The sequence below is a fragment of the Poecile atricapillus genome, chromosome 3 (assembly GCF_030490865.1).
Source record: "Poecile atricapillus isolate bPoeAtr1 chromosome 3, bPoeAtr1.hap1, whole genome shotgun sequence".
In the NCBI taxonomy this organism is placed as follows: domain Eukaryota; kingdom Metazoa; phylum Chordata; class Aves; order Passeriformes; family Paridae; genus Poecile; species Poecile atricapillus.
Window position 1 is genome coordinate 81,617,377 of NC_081251.1, and position 23,972 is coordinate 81,641,348.

At 38.8% G+C, this 23,972-nt stretch overlaps 1 protein-coding gene across 1 annotated transcript in view; it reads left to right on the forward strand.

The window, feature by feature from the left end:
* SMYD3 (SET and MYND domain containing 3) overlaps positions 1-23,972 on the forward strand; it is a 409,715-nt gene that overhangs the window by 172,663 nt on the left and 213,080 nt on the right. The window lies entirely within an intron of this gene.

Below are 23,972 nucleotides of genomic sequence, written 5' to 3' on the forward strand. Positions count from 1 at the left end.
ATTTCCTAGTTTTAGCTTCTCTTTTGTAGAGGTGACACCAAAAGAGGAGGGAAAATAGAGAACAAAATAGCATGCATCTTTTCTTTCAATGTTATCTAGACTACAGCAAGGTCAGCAGGCCAGAACAGCTGGTATTACTGTACCTTTCCTGGCATTATCAAATGTTTTGCATACTGTTCATGTACCATGTGTTTAGCTGTTCAGTGATACAGTGACCAAAATGAAAAGACATTTGCACCAGCATCATATGTAATAGACTGCTGGAAGTAGAGCAGTTCCTAGTTGACTGCTTTGAGTAAGATCCCATGTTTGTTCTGGTAAATTAATTACTTGGATAGTTACTTTTGGAAGATTACATGCCCAAGTTTTTAGGTGCTGAATGTTCAGCACACATTGTGTGGCTGTGTAGCTGGCACTGGCTTTCATGAGGGCCAGATTTTCAAAGGTCCCTGGATTTTCACACAAGTGTTACACTAAGGCTGCATTCCCAAAAAACTGAATATCAACAAGAACTCATATTTGAAAAGCCTGAACTCTTGGAAGGAGTTATTTTGTTGCCAAAAATAAAATGAAGCAAGAATTTGCTTCCTGGCAGTGTTTTAGAGGATGGGAAAATTCTGGCCTGGGAGTAGTGACAGATAACTGTGTGTCTCTTGGTTGTTCCTTGAAAGTGTGAGAACTCAGAGAAAGCCTAAATCTTTTCAGGAGCAATAATCTCCCAAAGTGAACTCTTGTGCATAGACTGAAGGGAATCTGGCATATATGCAAAACAAGGAAGGTAAACTCCATGTTTTTTCTAAGGGTGTGGAAAATAAAATGTATTCTTTGTATTGTTTAGCCAAATGCAGAGATTGTCCAGTGAGCTGGTGGATGCCCTGGACACAATCAGGTCAGATGGGATGAGGCTCACCCCAGATGTTGTGAGTGTGGAATGGCAGCACCATTCACAGATGTTACCCTGTTCCCTAATTGACCAAGGGCAAGCCAGGGTAGAATGTTCTGTGTCACACAGCTCCTAATTCGCTATCAGTTCTCACTTTTCCCACACACAAACTGGTGTTTGATTGGCCTTTGCACTGAGAAATATTCACCCCAAAAAAGGCAACAGAGCCTTTATTTCTCACATAGGTTCTGCAGTACCTCACCTGAACAGGGTGAGAGCAGCCCTGCTGAGGAGGACTTGGGGGTGCTGGTGGATGAGAGGTTGGACATGAGCCATCCATGTGTACTCCCAGCCCAGAGAGCCAAACGTGTCCTGGGCTGCATCCAAAGCACTGTGAGCAGCAGGGCCAAGGAAGGGATTCTGCTGCTCTGCTCTGCTGAGATCCCACCTGGAACACTGCATTCAGCTCTGGGGTCTACAGCACAGGAAGGACATGGACCTGTTGGAGCAAGACCACAGGAGGTCCAGAAAGATGATTAGAGAAACAGAGCATTTCTGTGCAGAAAGGCAAAGAGAACTGGGATTATTCAGCCTGGAGAAGAGTGGCCTTTGGGAGATTTCACTGTAGCCTTTCAGTACCTAAAGGGAGCCTAAGAAAGATAGACAGGGACTTTTTCTAAGGGCGTGTAGTGACAGGACAAGGGAGAGTGTCTTTAAACTGACAGAGTAGATTAAGATTAGATATTAGGAAGAAATTCTCTGTTGTAAGGATGGTGAGGCACTGGACATGTTTCCTAGAGAAGCTGTAAATGTCCCATCCCTGGAAGTGTTCAAGGCCAGGCTGGATGGAGCTCTGAGCAACCTGGTCTAGTGGAAGATGTCCCTGCCCACATCAGGGTGGTTGGAATTAGATAATCTTTAAGATCCCTTCCAAACCATTTTAGGATTCTGTGATTTAAGATAATAAGTGGTAATATTTATGTAATTTATAAAAATATTTCTTTTTGGATAATGGCAATTTCATGACATCTAGACACAAAAATCATAATGTATTTAAAATGCTTTTGCATTTCTTTGGACCAGTCAAGGGTAACTTTTTAATGACTTGTAATAAAGGTAAGTGCATGCTGGAGGTACTATAAAAATCCCAATTTGCTAATAGAACTGATAAACTTTGATAATTGATGCCAATATTTTATTTTTCTATTTTATACTGAGATTAGCACTTGCAGACAGAGAGTTAAAGTTCATCATTTATGAGTGCCAGAGGCACCAGTGGGCTGTGTTTACAAGCCTTTTAATGACTCTGGTAGGTGATGCCACATAAATATTCATTTTAATGACATGTATTGGTAGGTGAAAAATTGCAACTTGCGCTATATAGCTGTCTCTTAAAAATTAAATTAGCATATGGTAAATGATAGGCATTTTAAAGAAGCTCCAAATAGTTTCATTGCAGTCAGCTGACAGTGATAGAATTGAAGAGTAATAAGGAGGAAAGAAAAAGCTTTCCTTCTGTGTGCAGACTGAAACCATGAATACATTGGTATCACATGTATAGGGTAAGTGGGAAGGGATGGCTCATACCATCTGAAATTGCTGACAAATGTTAAAATCAGTCCTGTATCATGTGCAAAGGCTTTAATTGTGTTGCTGACTACGTCTTTCTCTGTGAAAGGGGACACGTCTTGCCTTTGAGGACATTTACCTGGCTAGAAAAGGCTTGTTTCCAATTGTATGCAGAGCTGTGTGTCATCCCATTGCCGCAGACTGCAAGCTCGTGATAAGAGCTAATTGACTTGCAATTCCTTATTTGCATCACATTTTTGATTCCTGGAAATCAATGACTACCCTGAAAGTCATGACATTGTGGAGGTCAGTGTGTGCACCCACATGCCAGCAAGTACAGAATTTGATTAGCTGAAATGGTGACAGGATTTTTGTACATTTTTTAGCTTTGATAGGAAACAGAGCCAGACAAGGTAGGTTTGACTGAGAAGTGTTCGCTTATAATCTTTTTTTCTCTCTCATAAAATTGCCAGCAGTCTACTCAGTCTACTGCCTTTAAAGCTTGTACTGCTGACATCAGTTGGAGTTTCAAGGGAAGTGATATGATGCTGAGGAAGCAAGTTTATTTTTGACATTGGTCCTATGCTGGTTAAAGAATGTAGGATTTTCAGGACAAGCCTGGGAAAAGATGGGCCACTGAGAAAGATGCTCTTATTGCAAAAACATGTGTGCTGAAAGCCTGAGGAATAATTTTTGGTTCTCCAGAACAGCAACTATTGTTTCATATTAAGCAGGATCTCTAATGACAATTGATCTAAATTTTCAGGTTCTGCAAAGAATTTTTATTTATTTGTATAAATAAAAAACAGCCACACTGAAAAAAACAACCATTCTGCATTAAGCTTAAAATTTGGAAGTGTGAATTAAAAATAATGCACTGTATGTACATCATCATAAATGGTCTTGATACCCCAGAAAAGGTTTCTCTAAGCAGATCATTTTCATTAACAAGTTGCATGTGAGAAAAGTCAGTAATCCTTGCTCACACAGTGCCTCTAAATCGACCATGAGAATGCATGTTAACACTAACATGTTTTTTGAGAGGGAAAGGCCACTTTTTTGTATCTTTTGTTGCTAATATGCTGAATGAGGTATTGAATTGAATGGAATGAGGTGGTGTCAGGAGGCAATGATGAAATAAAAGGAATTGACAGAAGAGAAGGAAATTATACAGAGAATATGAAAATAAGTAGAAAACAAAAATCTGTGTGGAAATGGAAAATGATCAAGATGGCTACAATTAATTTGGACACTGGGAAAAGGAGGCTTCAGAAATCTGCTACTGGCCTTTTTGTTTTTGACTGCTTTAAACATGTGCAGTAGAAGAAAAATATTGCCAAATACAAGAAAGACAGAAGGGAAGGGAAGGGAAAGGAAAGGAAGAAAGGAAGGAAGAAAGAAAAGAACCAACCAGCCACTAGAAGTAGGTGCATCTGTGTCCTAAACCACAAAAGTCACACTCTTCCTGACTCCATTTCTCTGTCACCTGCTAGCAAATGAAATATGTACTAAAATGACCAGTAATATGAGAAATGGTTCAGAAAGAGTAGCTAGAGTAAAATCTAAAATGAAGACAGGAAAAGAACAGAAATCATAAATAACAGAAAGTTGTGAAAGGAGCACATAGTCTTTTCCAGCCTTAATGATTTTATTATTTTATGAGATGTGGTGATATTATGTAAATTTTTACTATGTAAAAATTCTGTAGAGTTGTTTTAAAAATATCTGAGACGTCCTGTGTGGGATGGGTTGGTAAGTTGGTGAGTTCCAGGCCTTACAGTAGTGCTGTAGGCACAGGAGTGCTGGACTTCAGGTAGAATAAGTGCAGGCAAAGCACATTGAATGCCTGTGGGCAGAAGAAATGCTTCTTAGAGCTCACAAAGCCTCACTGAGAGTCAAGAACTCTATAGGTTCACATATGCATGGTGACTGTTTAGCATGTGCCAAAATATACTTTGTAATAGAACACTGATAACTTCATACTGCAGGGCCCCAATGATGGGCAGGACTTTAGAATTTCATTTGTTATTGTTTTCTTTTACAAGTAAGTTAGATGTAGATGTATACTTGAATTTCATAGTATCTGGAAGATTCTTCAGCCTGTGAGACCACATTGTGAGTTACTGTTTTTCCTGCCAGGCAGGGCAGGTCTGGCTTCAGACATCTCAGAAGAACATCCTGATCCGGTCTCTTTGCTATTCCCGTCTCCTTCTACTCTGCTACAATGCATGTGTTACACTATATCCTACTGAGGCGCTAAAGCATGTGCATTAAACGTTCCCTGGGCATTGCCTGTTTGTCAGATGTCTCTTTCTGTGAATCAAATACATGGTCTTACAGTTAGCTTGCAAGAGTAGGGGTTTGTTTACATGGGCTGATTGAGTGGGCTTTTTTTCTTAGTTTTGCAGATCTATCATATCATGCTGCTTGTTTTCCAAAATTAAGCAGCATTTTAAGAAAAGAAATTAAAATAAGCTTCCAGAGGAGTTTGATTTAAAAATACTTCAAGAACCCCAAACTATTTGCCATTTCGTAAGGAGCTATGCTTATGTGTGCACTATGCCAGGAAGGGGAAGAATGAAATGCTTTTCAGCTTTCAAATAAATGACTAATGTGTACATTAGGACAAGTCTTCCTGCATCTTAGGCATTTTTACTAGTTAAATGAATATGACTAAGAGTTTTATTTACCACTCAAAACTTTGCTCTTTAGAGATTGAAATTTACATATTAGTGTAACAGAAATTTCCTCAAAACTATTATGATTTTACTTACTAATTAGGAAAATCTTCTTAGTTGTTATGCAACATGTGTGTTAACAAGATATAAATAGTCTTCATATCTCCCTTGTAATTTATGGATTTGATACACAAATCTGAGTGTTCTCACCTTCTGATATATTATCTTGTGTCCATATGGCAATGAATGTCTCACATTTTGTTGAGTTCTACATGTCCATGAAGTAGAGATGTGTTTTTGGTAGAGCTAGTGATTTTAATCAGCTCTTCATAAAAAAATTATAAAATACTATGTCAATTCTGATTTTCTTTTAAATGTGTAATACAGAGCTTTCAGGTTGTGTTTTTTTTTTTTTTTAATTCTTTAAAGCTTAAAGATTTTAAACAAGCAGGGTTTTCCCTGTTCTGAACAGTAAAAAACAAAAATCTGAAAACTCATTTAATATGAGGCATTCTTACACTGGTAGAAATGCATAATAAAATGATATTATAAAAGAGTTTGTAAGAAGATGTAAAATTATTTCAATAAATAGACTATCATGGCAGCTAAGAGTAACAATTTATTTTATAGTTTCTTCTTTGTTGAAACAGTAGCATAAGTATTTTTATTCAATAAAAAATGAAAACCCAACTCCCTAAGACAGAAATTCTTTTGAAGTTGCTATATGTGTTAAAGAAAATGTTGTTAGTAGTAGTGAACCTCTGCATGGCTGTTGATGCCATGTGGATCATCCTGAGTTCTCGCAGGGGATGCCCAGCTCCAGCATGAAAACAGGGTCCCTGCCCTTGCATGTGTTTAGCTGAAGAGCTTCATCACAAAACCAAAGCTCTTCAGAGTCAGTTCTGGTCGCTTTCAATGCACATGGAGAATCCTTCAGTCCCTGTTAAGCTGTGGCCCTGGGGACAAAGAGAGGGAAGGTGGCGTCTTGGGATCACTCCCTTGCACTTCACTTCTTCCAGGTCTGCTGCTCAGCACTTTCCCACGGTACCTCCAGCGGTCCTCTTCCTGTAGGCTTTGCAGTATTTGGGATTTTTTTTAATGAGTAAATAATGTATAGCATAGCTACCAGTGTTGTTCTAGCTTTTGTTGATCTCTCTATCTGATCTTCATAAGGTTGGGGCATTTTGTGGGGAGGCAGAGAATGACAAAAATTTTCTAGCAGCAGAAGGGGGTGAGTAATATAAAGCCATTTGTAGCAATGAAGCATTCTGTAGCATGAAGCCATCTGTAGCTTCTTTCTTGTGGTGGCATGATGGATCTGTTAAGGAGACTTTTGGAGGACTAGGAAGCTAGAATGGATTTTAATTATTTATTTTCTTTGAACTGTGCTATGTGGTATTTGATGGTACATGCAATAATGAACAACTTTTTAGTGTGTTGCAGGTTGTTGTCTGACACTTTCCCAGGACAGATTGCATGTCAGGCCTTTTATACTGCAGGCATTTAGGAGTAGCAGTGTTTGAAAATAGAGACTCTTATATTCTACTACCTTCACAGAAATATTTTTTTGCTTAAAGAAAGCAGATCAGAGGACGATAATTAGTGCAGCAGAAAAGAGAGTAAATACTTTGGTGTAAGCTGTTCAAATACTATTATTTTGTGTTGGTCTTCTTTGAAAAAGCTTAATTTGGTGAAATTTGGAGGAGAAAGCACAGTAGGCAGTGAGTTGAGTGCTTTGCAGGGTACATCACTCAATAGAAGGAGGAGGGCACGTGGGCTGCCTCACAAAGCTGGAGGAGACAGGTGCTGGCCTGATTGTTGATGTTTCCTTCTCAGTGTTCTTGGTTTGCTTCTGGTTTTCCTGGTGTGCTGCTAGAAAGACTCAAGAAAGCACTTTTCATTGCCTCCATAAGAGAAACCCTCTCTCCCCTCTCAGTGATACTATACTACCTCATTTTTAGCAGCTTCCTAAAGCAAAGGTTTAGCATCATCCTGAGATGCCAAAGATTCCTTCTGCCTTGTGGCTTCTGTAAGACACAGAGTTGGTCAAACTTGAGTGACTGAAAAATGTTCTAGTGCTGCAACAGCATGGTGGGTCAAATTTCTGTGTGTGGAAATTCTAATTCTCTCCCTTCCAGTGGAGAGTTAATGTGGTTTTGAGAGTGAGAGACCAATGTGACAGGTTCAAATCTCATAAACCAGTGGTGATCTTTTTCACAAGATATTTGTCATTTTGTGGTAGTTTTTCATGATATATTTTCTTAATCAGGTTTTAGAAACAAAAGCATTTGAATCTGCAAGCCTTTACTCATTTCTTCAATCCTTTTAATTTTATTTTCTCCCTATTCCAACTCTATTAAAGATAAAATTGAAAAGATGTTTTTTCATAAATGTACAGTAATCTACAGTGTTTCTTACTGAATAGAATTTGAATGCAAAATGCTTAAAAGATTAGTATTGGAGTCATGTAATCTTATCTCAAATATCCCTTTCTTTAATACAAGAGCTATTTCAACTTTTCTAATACTTAACCCTTTTGCCTTGTAAATAATGCATATGTGCTATGCCACTATTAAATATTCAGTCTCTTGTCTTCTATTTTTCTAATTTATATGCTTCTCCTGATGTGAAATGAAGAAGATTCTGGACATATTCCCCCAGGACAGGAAAACTGTTAGTAGAATTCAATACTCTCTCCTACAGAAATTCAAATATCATTTGAATGCATTAAAATTAATCTTAAAAGGCAGCATTCTTTGTGGCAAGGTATAAATAGGCATTTGCAACAAGTTAAGAAAGTATTTTTTATGTCCTAGAAGTTTGCTGTTAGCTTTCAAAGGTCATAAAAAAACGTGAGAAAATGACTTTCAGAAGTCATTTTGCAGTGTATTAGAATATCAATGTAGCTCAAGTTTTACTTGTTGCAAATATGATTTTTGAGATCACTTTGCAAGCAAATGCACTGCATCCCGTGCTACAGCATATACTGAAAAATGCGCTTCCTGGAGACTGCAAGGAGACAGTTTCAGTTTGGGGTGATTTCCAATGTGCTGCTGTGTCTGAAAATTCACCACATCACCTCTGCTGCTCCTCTTTTCTCCAAAGGGATGAACTGAGAGGCACTGTGCATCCCATGGTTGTGTATGGTGCTCCATAGCTAGTTTTCCTAAAACCATAATATTTTTGAAGTAAGGAAATCCGCTCTTGAGGCTCAGGCTAGCATACCATATATGCACAAGTAAATCTTGTGCAGCCCTTTCAAAGGCAACACAAATTGTGAGTAAAAATTACCTATCTGTATAAAGATAGATAGAGTAGGAATCAAATGTTCTGTAAAGATGCCAATAAAAATGGAAGGTGAGTCAAGCTGCTTTATACACACACACAAAAACCCCCAAGTGAAATAGATCTGAATGAATCCCTAAACTGCTCTAGATGTAGTAATACAAAATGATAATGCCATAGAAATGGAACAACATATCTGAGACAACGCTATGTATAATAGTAGTTTCCTGAATAAAACAGCAATAATGCCAGATTCTAATAGACCATTATTCACCATCTAGAAGATAACTTTCTAAATATTTTCAGTTTACAGCATATAAATAAATCATAGAGTAAAATAATTATATGTCAGACCATATGCTATCAAAGTATTTTACTGCGTAAGGGGCCTTAGAGATCCTGTATCACTTAATCATTTCATAAATATGGGTTTTCATTGAATGTGAAATGTATACACAGTGAAGGCAAGTAATATGAATACTACCAAAGTGACACATCCTACAGTAGTAAATAATCCAGATAACAGAATTTATATACTCTGGGAAATTTAACTGGCACATTTCGAGTTATACTGAGCAGTTACATTTGTAGCAGTGTAGTATACCTCTTATTAGAGGTGCACTTCGACTCAGTTTCTACCAGTTACAATTTATGAAGTTGAAGAGTGACTACTTTTAAACTCAGTTTATTAATTATCAGCTTAATATTTGGCAGTCTTGTTACTTTGCAACAGGGTCTAAATCCAAATTATTTCTGGAGGTAGTTCAGGTACTGCAAGGGATCAGTTTTCATGAGCTCTGAGTTACTGAGGTTTGTGGATCAGCACATACTCAGTCATATGCTTAGTAAGAGAGGAAAGCAGGGCAGTGACAAGGAAATAACTGTGGAAGAATGTGGCTCTCACCATGGTGCAACAGCAGCAGGAGTTGTATCAGACACAGAAAAAAACCAAACCAGCATCTTCATTTTTTAGAGGCAAAATCCTATTTTACAATCACAACTACTTTCGGTAGGGGTGTGAATGAATCCATGTGTTGGACCAAGAGTCCCACATGCCGTGTAATCTCAGTCCCAGTTATCTTAGGCTGTTTAATTGGGACTTCCAGAGAGAAATCAGAGCATCTGTGTTAGATACCTGCCTCATTTTACTGACTTTATGGTGTCAGGAAACCCAAGTATCTAATTTAGTGCCATAACATTAGGTACTAAACCCCTCCTTCCTATATATAGCCTAAGACCCAAACAGATAATCTACACATACAGTGCCATGCCTTGATTCTGCCTTAATTTAATGAAATGGGTGTATTTAGAATTAAGGGATACCGGTTTGGCCCATGTACAGTATTGTTATGAGTAATGTAAGGTGGGAATTAACAAAAGCCTGTCCTTAAGGGGAATGCTGGTTTTTAGAGATGCAGGGAGAGGGCACAAAGGCTGCGCCCAGCTGGTCTAAAGGGGTGATCTGGTGTGTGTTCATTGCCCCTTGGTTTTGTCACAACCAGTATCTTGTTCAAATAGGTTTTCAAAGAAAACCAGAAAATGGGTCTATCTTAAGCTCCAGTGTTTCTTTTTCGTCACCTTCATTCAGAGGTGAGCTATAATTAAGATAAAAATAACAAAGCTACTTCAGATTTTGTCTTCTCTGGTGTCTCACTGCATCTGAGGGATTAAAGCATTGCTTTTACAAAAGAAACCACATATGGAAAATTTGGGTTTCCTTTCAACATTATGTTTATTTAGATCCTGGATGAACATACCTTGTGAGTATTACACATTGCAGTCTAGGTCCAACCATAATAATTGATACGTTTCCTAGAATTGCATGAATATATAATGAATTTTTATTAGACCTAATGAAAAAAACGAGGGGAATTTTATGTATACATATGTATCCAGAAGTTTATTAAAAATGTAAATGCATTATAAAGTAGTAAAAGACAATTACGTCTGTCAAAGATATATTACAATGTTTTGTTTTGGTTTTTGTTAATTAGTGTCAAATTCAAGTGATTGGTAATTCTGGGGTTTTTTTTGGTTTTTTTTTATTGAAGCTGATTTTGGGTGGGCTAAGTTACACTTGGGACATGAGTACCTGTCCAGGAGAACTCTGGGGGACATTTCTGTATAAAATTCCTCAGCTGCATTCTTAAATTCAGGTGAAGATGCATTTGTCTTCTCTCTCATCTTTCCTTTTAGACTTCTGCAAAGTGTTGCTGCAAGTAAATGTGTTAAAATACAGTGAAAGAGGAGGAATGGACCTGATTTTTATCCACAGGCTGTAGTCACATGTCACAGATCAATGTTATAAGAGATTGTAGGCTGCAATATGGCAGGGAGCATATGCTGCTGACTGCTGTGCCTCCTGTAGGTGCTATTCCTATGGGGAAAACCATCAGGCTTGGTCCTTCAGCCTGTCTCAAGGATGAATTGTGTATGTCATTACGCTCACACATTGTGCTCCTTAGATCAGGGACATCATTTTAACGTGAACCCTTAGATTTCCTAAACAGTACACTTAGGGGTGGTGCGATCAGTATTTACAGAATCTAGGTTTTATATTTCAAATAAAAGAATGTAAGATGGATGTGATCAAAGAGTAGTTTTAGCCAGTCTTGCTATCTGAGCACCCCTCAGCTCCACCTCTGTTTGGCTGCAAAATAGATGCCATGGAGCATGGCTGTGTCCAGTGAGCCTGTGCCTTGGGCTCCCCCAGGACTGGAGCATGAAAACACATTCCTGTTTAGGCCAGGCCCACTTTGGTTTTTGCACCCAACCAAGTATGTAGCAAATACAGAACATTCCTGTTATATGTCCTATTCCTTCTATCCCCCACCAGGCATCTTTTCCAAAGACCAAGGAGCAGAATAGAAAACGTATTGATTTCTTACACTTGCTCTGTAAAAGAAATAAGGCCCAGCAGCTTAACAGGTCTCATGTCTGGAGCTACTGCATACATCTTTAGTGTCAGCACATTTTATTTCTGCAAACAAAAATAAAGTCTAAAAGTAAAAATTGGTGTTATTTTGAAGCATTTGAAAAGCTTTTTTCTTTCACCTTTTAAAATAAAGCATAAAATAAAAAGAGACTCCAAATTGATATGCCCTGCTGCTTTTAGAGAGTTCATATCAAAAATCTCTTTGAGCATGACAAGTTAGTAGAGCATGGAGCTGTTTAAACTTAAGGTGTGGATACAGATACTTTAAATCACAGAAGCTAAAGACAGAACAGACTTCAGAGTATTTAAACTTCTGCATGTAAAATTATGCCATTGTTGCTTGTAAATATGCTAAAAACCTCCTGTAGTGTCTTGTAAATATGCTAAGAATCCCCTGTAGTTAATTCTCCCACTATTGTTATAAATGACAGCAAAGAAAATGTATTTCTTACTTTATAGCCTCAGTTCCCAGGTGTAGATCTACTATTTTGTTTGGCATTAGCAGCTCTGTTCCTTGACTGACAGGTTTCAAAGTTTGCCATAATTGTGAGCTCTGCTCACATTCACTGTGCTTTTAGAGTCAGCAGGGAATGCTACCATGTGCTATTTTTTAAAGAAAGGGCATTACAGTGGCAACATCTAATAAATCCTGAAAGCACCCCACCTTCTCTTGGTATCTTTCAAATTCCTGTAATAGTACAGTTTCCTTTCCATTACAGCATCATAGTCTGAGCTGCTGTCGTTATAATTGCCTTAGAACTCCCATTATAAACCTGAGTTTCTCTGTGTTATGGAAAGAAGTGGTGTTAGTAGGCCTGACAGACTGTCTATCAAATGCTATTCTGTGCTTGCTTCCTAATACTCATTCCAGGAGCAAAACAGTATAGGTAGAAAAAGAAAAAATCCTGGAGACCCTAGTTAGCAACAGTGGAAGAGGGGCTGATATTCAAGTGCTGCACTGGAGAAAAGATGCCAGGGCTCCATGGGCAGCCAAAGCATCAGTCATTGACAAAAGTCATGTGAAGCATTGGCATGGCACAGAGTCCAAGCAGTGCCATGAGGGGCTGCTCACAGTGCAAGTTGCTTTTCTTCAGGGGTGCTTTTCTGCAGGGATCTGCTTACTCTGGTTCAGTCAAGAGTCCTCTGCCGGGTGCAGCCTTGTCGACCTGGGCAGACCCTGCTCAGAATGTCCTGATCCTGGGGGAGGATCAGAACAAACATCACAAGCCCTGAGGCAGCTCCTCAGTTTGCAAAGCAGCACAGACCACAGAGCTTTCTGGTCTCTCCCAGCAGGGACTGATTTAAAGAAGGGCAGGTACACAGTGATGAAGTTGGTTTTGAACTTTGTATTTCACTGAGATTCGGGAGGGAGGCAGAAGTATTTAGGGTCAGTTTGGGGATCAGGGAAAAAAAGAAAATATTGTATTTTTAATGTCAAATCTAGTTTTCCCATTGATTGCAGAGGCCAGCTGTAAGGTACCTCATTAAAATACTAATTCAGAAATCATTTATGATGTACTAAAACTGGAATACCTCTATTGAGTAATGTACTGTGGTGAGTAGAATTTATCTGAAATGATGCCACCTTAACAAAGAAGAACGTTGTTTGGTGGTCTCTCTGTTTAGTCTTTAATCAGCCTGCTTCTCTTGAAAAAACTGCTGCAATTGTTGAGATTCAGTTTCTAATATTTTCCTGACTGCCATCTGTTTGTTTCACTGTATGGTTGAAATTTTATTATTTTGGCCAAAATGTCATATTTTATTGAATTGTTTGGTCAATGTAAGATTCTCAGTCTTTGGACCACAGTACTACCATTCTGTAGGTTGTGCTAAAATGGGATCATATTTCTCTTCTTCAATGTAAATAGCATACTTTGTGTGCCTACTAAAAAACTCTCTTTCTTCTCTTTATTATTTTCTGTGCTGTTTTTCTGCTTTCAGCACGAACCAATATAATTGCCTTTATGTACTTTCAGGTGAAGAATGATTTACTCACCAGAGCAAAAAAAACAGGTATTGGGCATAAATAACTTCTGAGTGTGTCCAAACATTCTTGTATTTATTATATGCTCAAGAGAGAGTGCTACCTAGTTTGAGAGCATTTCTTTGCAGAAAATAGATTGCAAAAAGTGCATCGTATGTCTAGAGAGTTTTCAAAAACACTTCTATTTGTGGTGTGAGAAACAAAGAACTGTGTAATATGTGGTAAAACATAATGCACAGTGATTTTTATGTACCAAAGGTGCTGACACATACTAAACTACATATGTGCTAACAAAGACCTTAATGTTAAAGGTCTGTTTTAAAGCTGAATTAAATTATAACTAGACTGGAAATACCCAGAAATATATTTTAGGGGTGTAAGACATTCATGTCTTTCTGCTTCCTTTTGTTTGCATGTTAGCTGAGGCTTTATTTGGGTTCTTTTTACAGTGTATTCTGTCAGTTTTCTAGAAGAAAGTACTTTTATAATTAAGTGTGTGTAGAAATGTGATAGATTTATTTAACTCTTATAACTGATTAGCCATACCTTGATGCAATACATTATTTCACCATGGGTTAAGCTGGTTATTGTCTATCTCCACTCATGCTTCTTCCTGCTTCTATATAACACATCTGTCAAATATTCTGTTTAATGTTTCGTGCAGTATGTTGGATGGCTTTGTAGTGTTTTCTCTCTAGAGCCTTAAACTTATCACTAGAGAGGTGTTAGTGTTGCAAAAATGAAATTTTGAGTAGTTCATCTCATTTGGTCTGGAGTTTTGTTACAGCTTTAATTCAGTCTGGTCTGCATGGGAAATCCAAACTAATTTCTTGTTATTGTTTCTTTAGTTAGTAATAGAAAATGATCAGAAGGTAAAATTTGCAAAAGTTATTATTTTTTTTTATTGAAGAATGGCTGGTTTTGAGGTTCTTTTTTTCTGGACTGGTTAGAGAAGGTCCTTTAATTCCACAAACTTTATTCATATGTCACTGTACTAATTTCTAAACACTGTTTTTCAGTTCTTCCTATTTATTGTATTCTTGTCCCACAGGAAGTAATTTGACTGGTAAAACCATAGAATACCCCTTTTCAGCTGCATTTTGCTTTCCAAAGGACGTGGAGTCTTACAATTCAACAGTGCTAGTTTGTAAAAATATCGTAGGGTTTAGAATCCAAACAGTTTGAAATTTGAGATATTTGAGAGTAGGTGCTTTTCAATGTATAAGTACTGATCCTTAGTACACATTGGAATAGTCAGAAGCAAAGTTTGAAGTTAAGAAGATGAATGAAGAATATGCCTTGCTTTTGCCATGTCATTTCTGTTCATTTTACTGTGACTTTCAAGGTTATCACTGATGCGTCTTTAAAACTTTGCAGTTGCATGATGATCTAAAAGGTGGGAATTATAAGGTAAAAACTGGAAATACATCAAAGTCACACCTTGGCCCCTCCAGTATATAAAGATACTTTCTGGTAGCCTCAAAAAAATTAACTTAATAATTGCTTACAATAAGGTGTTATGTTTCAATGAGTCTCCATCTTTCTGCTGGGATATTTTTACTGGTTGTTTATTTCAGTAGTGGATATTTTGTCTGGGTACAATCTAACTTGCTAATCTGTGCAGTTGTGTACTGGAAAACTGCTTCCTCCTGAACTTTGTATTTCCACTCATTCTTTTGAATCCATTCACATATTTTTTCCTTCCTTTCTTCTGAATATCTCTATATTGATGTTAATCTATATTGCAGTACCTTCCAGTACCACTCTGAAGTGCATGAACATGCTATTATAGGAATAGCTTTTGCTGGTGTCTTGGCACAGATCGGTTCAGCTGATAGTTCTGGTGAAAAGCAATTTAAATGTGCCCAATGAGCACTGGCAGTCACTCTGCTGTTTCACTTCTCTACTTACCAAATGTAAATGTTCAACACCATTCATTTTCTAGTTTCAGAAAGTTTATAGCTTCTGTACCCTGCAATGTTGCTACATATACCTGGGGGGATAAGGACCCAGGAGAGACATTTTTCACAATGATTTTATCTTCTCCACTTGCATCCTCTTCTCTCTCCTTCCTTGCAGGTATCATACCAGTATTTGTACCTCATTGTGTCCAATGAGTCAAGAATCACAGCCCACCCTTAAATATCCAAAGCTGTTGTTGAAAGTTCCCTGTCATACCTGGGGGAAAAATGCCTTTTTCTGTTGCTTTTGCCTGCTCAGGGTTAGTCCTGCCCACATACAGAGACCAGACATGGTGGATCTTTGTTGTTTTGGCCCCGGTAGGCTTGTCTATGCTTGCTGAGCCTGATCTTGCTGGTATTGCTGCCTTTGGGAGACATCCTTTTCAGGGTAGTCTTACCTTTCAGGAATGACCTTTTCCTTTCTCAGCCACTGGGTCCTGAGGTCATCCCTTGTGCTTCTGTACCTGTGGGGAGCTGGGAAACCGGCTTTGAGGTCTGAGCTGGGGATGACAAGTATAGGGTTCAAAGTCTCAGCACATCCAGTATCTGAGGACACTTACCTCTCCTTGAAGGGAACTACTACTGCTATTATTCACAGTAAACAGCTCCCAAAATGTCTTAGATGTAGTATCAGCACACAAGAACAGCTCACTGAAATATTTTCATATGATATGATCTATATTTCCAAATCCAGAAAAAGCACTGAGCAAGTTAAAATTAAATACTGCTTTTTCTATCCCTTTTTCTCCCACAGTTTTCTATTTGAAGGCTTTTAATAAATCTTTTATAAACAGTTTCTCTCTGTTAATTCAGAATAATTAAAACCATTTTTTCAGTCTTAAATGTTGGATATCAATTCTGGCCTGCTGCTATGATGATAGAAAATGTGATACAAAGATTTTAATTGACAGTCTGTGCTGAATCACTGTGCCTGCTAACTGTCAGGGACAACCTGTCCTGGTGATATTCCTGCTGGTCTGCCAGGTCCCTCAGCGATCCCGAGGAAACCATGGTAGCTCTGTCTGCCAAGTTTTTTCTATGTACAACAATGTAAAAGCTGTCAGGGTACTGAAGTCTGATTCTATTTTTGGTCTGTCTTTTTTTTTTTTTCCCCTCCCTTCTCACAAATTAATTAGCCTTAATTTTAATGTAGATTTCTTTGCTTTATGTATCTCTGCATCCACAGAAAAAGTAGTAGATAATTTTTCTTTCATTGCATTATTTGATTTTCCATTTTTGGTGATGTGCCCAGGCCCTGATACTTTCAAAGGTGGCTACATAAGCTGCATCAGGTCTTGGTTGTGCTGATGCTTTGGGCTCTTGACTTAACAACTCTCCTTGGTTTCCCCATGCTTTCTCCCTTCTCTGGGAATCCCACCAAAAGAGTATTTAGATGTGAACTGGGCAGTTCCTTACCTTCCATTCATTCTCTGTTAGAACAACAGAATCACTACGATTGGAAAAGACCTCCAAGATTGTCGAGTTTTGATTGAATGCCGCCATTCAGCTGAACCATAGCACGACAGAGTGCATCTCATGGGCGACGTGGAGATTGGTGGCTGTCTTGGCCACAGCAACCTTGAAGCAACTGAGTTTAAAATCCCTGTTGACAGAAGGAAAAGTGACAGCAAAACAGAGCAGATTTCATGATGCTCAGGGAACTAGTGAGTAAGGTTTCCTAGGAAAATGTTTTTGCGGGTGCTGGGGTCCATTGGTGCTGATCACTTGTCAAACATCACCTCTTAAGGGGACAGGAACAGGAAATTCCCAAATGTCAGAAGTCAAGCAGGCGAGGAAGAAGCCTGGCTTGGCTGAACAGGAATCTTCTCTTGGAAATAAGGCAAAAGAGGAAGATGTATGGCCTGAAGCTGTGTCAGGGCAGGTTTATGTTGGATATTAGAGAAAGCTTCTTCATCCAGAGGGTGGCTGGGCACTGGTACAGGCTTCCCAGAGAAGTGGTCACAGCACCAAGCCTGACAGAGTTCGAGAAGTATTTGGACAATGGTCTGAGGTCCATGGTGTGATCCTTGAGGTGTCCATGCAGGGCTAAGAGTTGGACTAGATGATTCTTGTGGGTTCTTTCCAACTCAGCATCGTCCATGGTTCTATGAAGTTCCATGTCAAGTTGTTTCTTGAACACTGCCAGGGATGGTGGCTCCACCACCTCCTTGGGCAGCCCATTACAATGCTTAACTACCCTTTCAGTGAAAAAAATTCTTCCTGATTTCCAGCCTGGACTTCCCTGGTGCAGCTTGAGGTTATGTCCTCTTGTCCTGTCACTTGTTGCCTGGAACAAGAGGCCATAATCCCCACTTGGCTACAAATCCCTTTCAGGAATTTGTAAGATAAGGTCTACCCTTTTCTTCAGGCTATACAACCCCAGCTCCCTCAGCTGCTCCTCATGTGACTAATTTCCTTCAACAGCTCTGTTGCCTTTCTCTGGACACTCTCCAGCCCCTCAACATCATTCTTGAATTGAGGGACCCAGAACTGAGCACTGGATTCAAGGTGCAGCCTCACCACTGCCAAGTACAGGACAATCACTGCCTGGTCCTGCTAGCCATGCCACTGCTGATAAAGCCCAGGATGCCATTGGCCTTCTTGGCCCCTGGGCACTCATGTTCAGCTCATGGCTCATGTTCAGCTGCTGTTGACCAGCACTGTCAGCTCCTTTTCTGCTGGGCAGCATTCCAGCCACTCTGACCCTAGACTGTGGCACTGCCTGGTGTTGTTGTGACCCTAATGCAGGACCTGGCACTTTGCCTTGCTGAACAACACACCACTGTCTTTGGCCCATTGGTCCTTCTGCAGAGCACTCCTACTCTCCAGCAGATCAACGCTCCCCCCCATTTTAGTGTCATCTGCAGAATTATTGAGGGTGCACTCAATCCCCTCATCCAGATAATTTGGTTAAAAACACTAAACAGGACTGGCCTTTGCTACTTGTGCAGTTTGTGTATTGATTAAACAGGTGCTTCTTTCATTTATGAAAAATATATATAGGTCTGTGTGTAGTTTCAAGATTTGTATGTGCCAGCCTTCTTGGTACCAGTCTCCAGACTGGATGACATCCCAGGGTCCCTGAGCTGGCCAGGTGCAGGTTGTGCAATGCAGACAGGCTCTGGGCAGTGCTTGCATGAGAGGCAAACAAGTCACAGTTTTCTTGAATTGTAGGATCACACAAAATGTTAGTTCCACAGTCTTCTCATTTGAGAATAATAACCCCACGTGGTTGGTGTTTGAGAAACTTTGGTGACAATGTCGATAGGAATTATTAATCTAACACAAGAGAACAATGCACAGAGACTAATATAAAAGTAGGTGTTGTGCAGTGTACTTTTCATTTTGAAAGTAATGATGGTGCAGGCAGGCCATTGGAATGAAAAAATGTGTCTTGGCATAAGTGTTTTATTTCTTAAATTTTGTAAATATCTTGTCACTTGTTCAGAGCAAAACCAGCTTCAAATTTCTGTCCCATTTGACAAATGAAAGTGTTGCTGCCAGTGTCTGGACCTCTGAATTTGTATGATGTCTCAGTAACTAGTACTGTTTCACAAAAAGATATGCACAGACTGTAGTGCTTGGCTCTTTTGGGCAAAATTTTGGAATCTGTTTGGAATCTGTTCCTGCTTATAGATTTACAGGAGCATATTACATTGCCATGTTACCATCAGCTGCAGAGATTGGAACTGTAAGAATTCTGCTGAGTTAATGTCCTAAAACATCAGACCAAGGTTTTACCTGATGGATTCAATAATCTCTTTATTAAAATAATTAGATTTTCCTATTACATAAGCAGCAATAAGTTCTTCAATATCACTGTCAAGTAATTAATAATGTGGGATTATGATCTCTCTGTGGCAAAGTAGATAAAGAAAGGAACCACAGGCAGAAAATGAAAGTTTGATAATAATATTAGAGATAAAAAACAAATGAGTGAAAGGACCATCAGATTTAAAGAGATATAATGCAAATAGAAATGTGATAGAAGTGTGTGAAGAACTGGTAATGTAGGAAAAAAGGAAAAGTAACATAAGAAATGCAAATATGTCTCATATTTCAAGGAAGTATTTCAAAGAAATATCCTGAAATAAAAATAAAGATTTAACCAAACAGTGTTTAAAAGTCACAAGCACTATTTTGCAGAACATACAGTTTCCTCATGGGTATGTCCTGCTGCTGAAGGACTAGAGTTTATTCTAGTTCAATTAACCTGTACATACAGTCTTATGAATCTGTATTATAGGACATATACCCATGTGGTCCTCACACATCAAGCTTCATGTAAACACACTGTGAGATCAGTGAGATCCTGTGGGAGGACAGAAGAAATACTGTCAGTGCACAGAAAAATCACAAAAGCATATAGAAAAATAGCCTTTGTAGCATGTAAGAAAAAATATGAGTTAAGAAATAAATTCTGCCCTTTAGACTTCAGAGTTGTTGGACCTTTGTACTGTGGATCTGATTCTGGCCTACAAAGCAGAAGAGTTCAGTGTGAAGCAGGGTTGATGGGCTTTGATGGGCTGGACTCATGCCAAGCCTTCATGCATTGCCTGATCATTTCTTGTGAAATGTGTTACTCTGATTTTCAACTTATGAGAAATTATTTGTTTGCGAAACACGTAGCTGCATATTCACTTACGCTTCCCAAGCATGTGAATGCATGGGGTGAGATGGATGGCAGTAATTTTCACAGCTTAAGTTGCCACTTTATCATGGGGAAGCAAATAGGATCCATACGAGGTACATGTTATTGCAGAGCATGTTCCTTGCGTATCGTTCGGCTGCAGTTAAAGCCCATCAAATCTCCTTTATATCTCCTTATATCTTAAGATTCTATTTGCGTCAGATTTCATGTGTGTATTTCACTAGAGGCTACATTCAAAGCAACTTATTCGAGACAGGAGAGCAGCTGCTGCCTGCTGCCATGCTAGGATGGAATTTCAGGAGAAAAACATCTGTGTAATCAGGAAAAATTAAAACTCCTCGTGCTAAAGGAGATGTTGGATTCAAGAAAGGTTTCTTCTTTAATAATTCTTACTTAATATACTGGAATTTGCTGTTCAGGCTTTGTCTTAGGATGATACATAGTAGGAAAAAAACACGTTTAGATACAAAAGACAAAGGAAAATGCATACAACTGACTAAAACCTTTACTCCTTTTTCAGTTGAAGGAGCTATTGCATCCTGGTGCTCTTTATACCCTGTTTCTCATAATGAAACAGATAGGGACACTCATGAAATGTTTTAAATACACCAAAAATTATTAAAGATTGCCTGAAGCACTGACTTGAAATTTCAGTACTAAAAGCATTTGGTAATGGCTGTCATTTTCATGCTTTAAGAAAGCAGGCATATTGATTTTTGGGAAAATACATTATCACAGCTGTCTTTTGGAAGTCCATGAGGGTTCTGCTGGAAAGATCTATCTTTTAAATATCTTTTGAAGAAATGCTAATTGCGACAGTGAGCTTTCTTGGGCCTTTTCAGGTCTGCTTTGGTTCTCATACTCTGTTCATCTGTGCAATGGTTTGAATGATGAAGCTGTTGGATGTGCAGGTGGTTGTTCTCTGTTTGGTACGTCCTGCACCACCTCTGGGCATGAGGGATATGAATTTGCTGCAGTTGCCCTCTCAGAACCTCTGCCAGGGCTCTGTAAGTAATTAGGTGGAATTATTGTAAATTAAAATACGCCAATATATTTGAAAAAAATATTACTGTAGCAATGGGATTTTTAGAAATGAAAGATCTTCACTGTGTTTCAAGACTGCCATGGCCAAAAGCTAGCCTAGCAGGAAACACAGCCAGCAATGACAGGCTTTTTTTTGAGGATTTAGTAACCTGAATTTCTGCTATAAAAAGATTTTTGAGCTCTCATATATATTGATGAGCATAATCTAAAGAGAGTTTATCTCTGTAATCTAATTTGGAAGATTAATTACTGAGCTGGTTTTTATGTATTTTGTCATTACATGCACAGTATGTATAGTCATCTCCATGTACAATTAATCTTTTTTTTTATCAATACGGAAACTGAACTTGTGCTTTTGAATGCCATGGTTACCCCTGGCTTGGGCAACAAAATGGCATGGTGCCTTCAGATGAGACACTGTCCAGTGCTTTTCTACTGTAGTGCCTGAGAGCAAGAGCCCCAGTTCTGTAGTCATGACATTACCACTATCCCAAAAATGCACATCGGGAGACATTGCTTGCGTGGCATGGCAATGTGCTCTGCTTGCTATATATAGGAATACATAACAATAACTATCATCGACTGGAGATACTTTTGCAACTTACATGAGTTTCTCCCTAGCAGAGTTTCTCTTCTGCTACCACTGGAAAACATTTCAAGTGGTTAATAGAAAATCCAGTCCCTTATCTGGAAGCTTGTTATATGTGCCTGTCATTTGCTCATATTATCACAACAGCTTGTAGAATATTGTCATTCATTTCCAAAGTATCAAAAAGAGCCAGTGATCTACCTCAGTTCCTCTCCCTCTGCCTCCACAGACACATGCTCCACACAGCCTTGCAGCTGCACAGCATGGGAGTTGTGTGGTTTTGGACTGCCCATGCAGTGCTGACAGGTCAGGAATGTGAGATGGAGCACTGGCACTGATTTCTGAGAAATCATGAAACAGTGATTTTTAGCTGAAAAAAGAGTCTAGATGAGGTGTTGTGATGGTCTCAATTTGAAAGATGATTGCTCAGGAAGTGTAGGGGGAGTAAAGTGAAAGGGGATGGCAGAAGGGAAGGAGGACCTTTGGATATACTCAGGTTAACAGATTGTAGATAGCTTTGTGGAAAATGAGATAAGCTACTCTAGAAAGCAGTAATATGAGAGAGAGGAGAGATGTAATAAACATCTCTGCATGTGAAGAAAGCATCTTTGCTGCCCAACTGATCTTGCTTTTGTTTTGAATACTGAAATAAATTATGCATCAAACTACAACAGGACTTTTCAGATGCCTCTGGCAATTTGCATGCTACATCACACCTTAATCAGTGATAATTCTTTCAGAAAATCTTGTAGACATGGGACTCGTGTAATGAGATCACATACTCTTATGGGGAGCATAGTCCTCACCTAGAAAAAGATAACAGTGAGCTAATTTTGCATCATTTTGATTTGACATTTCGATGAAAGTTGTGTTGTAGCTCTGAGTTGCAGCTGAGTCAGTGTGGGAAAGCTTTCTGCACAAGAGAAACTATAGCTTTTAGCATTGAAATTTTAATTATCATGGAAAACAAGCAAAGCTGTTACTGGGAACTTGCTCAAACAGCCAAATGAAGAAAATACAGATTTAGAGTTCAGCCAGACTCCTCCCTAATTCATGTTCTTACAGGGTGGCAGTGACCATGGTAGATGCTCTTGACGATTGTCACCTTCTGAGACTAGAGCTGAACCATTAAATTCACTGAAGCAGTCAGTGTTTCCTTTCATGCGTGTGTATTCTTGGCAGCTGAAAAAGTGTTGCCCTCCTAAATGAGTATGTTCCTATTAGGTAATGTCTGATCATAAGAGGAACAATTGCAGTATTTTTCACTGTCAATCTCTTTACTTAATCGCTTTTCTCTCTTTTTTTATTTTTTTCTTTTTAAAGCAAAGGCTATGATAGAAAGCTTACTCTGAACTCAGTTTCTTTTTCTAACACATACTGTTCATTGTACTGAAAATCTGTGGATAATTAAGGAATTTTTTAATTTAGAGTATAAGTACTACTGTGGATCCATTAATTTTGTGGCAGGCATACCTAATACTGTCTTGTAATTTTTAGGAATTATTTAAACTAATAGACAGCCTTCTGCTTTTTTAAGTTCTCTATTAAGCTAATATTTGAAATACCTTAGAACCAAAGGTTTCTATAAGGAATTTTTGCAACGTAGAACTACTTTAAAATATGGATCAGTCACACATAGGAACTTCTGGCATTCTAAGCTGCTTGTTTCTTTGAGGACCAGCCAAAATTTCAACACACAGTCTCAATATCCGAGCTTGCCAGAGCTGATTTATGACTTATCCAGAACAAAATTTGGCACACGTGACTGCTGAACTCCAACCCAGCTTAAAGCACATAACTCCTGCAACATGCACAGCAAGTGAAGCCAGGTGTGTGTCCAACAGGGAAGGGGAGGTGGCTCTTGGATGTGGCTATCCCTGTGCTGTGTCTCTTTCACCCTGCCAGCTCATGGCAAGCAGAATGACTCTTCTGGTGTGACCTCAAGTCCAGTGAGTGGACTCAGCCAGCACTTTAAAAGCAGTTCTGAAAAGGGGCAAAAAGACTTCATCCATGGGTTAAGAGAGCTGGCTCAGCTTTGCTGATAGAAGGAAAACATTTGGTTTGCTCTTCAAGCAGCAGATCTGACTGTATACAGGCAGCAAGCAGATTTGTTGTGAGATTTTATTACTTTATTCCATTTCATTTAAAATTTTCACAATTGATTCTTGCTCTAGCACTATATTTAAATAGAATTCAGGGCATTGTTTTTAGTGAATATAACCTGGGGAATGTCATGGGGTCACTACTGTCACAGTGAATATTTTATTACAGCACTTGATGTCTTGTATTTTGATGAGGGAGAGGGTACCATCATTTCAGTTGTGATTTTACAGAGTGAAATCTCTCTGAGAATCATTACCTTATGTGCTTATTTAGTTTTTGAGACAGGAAGA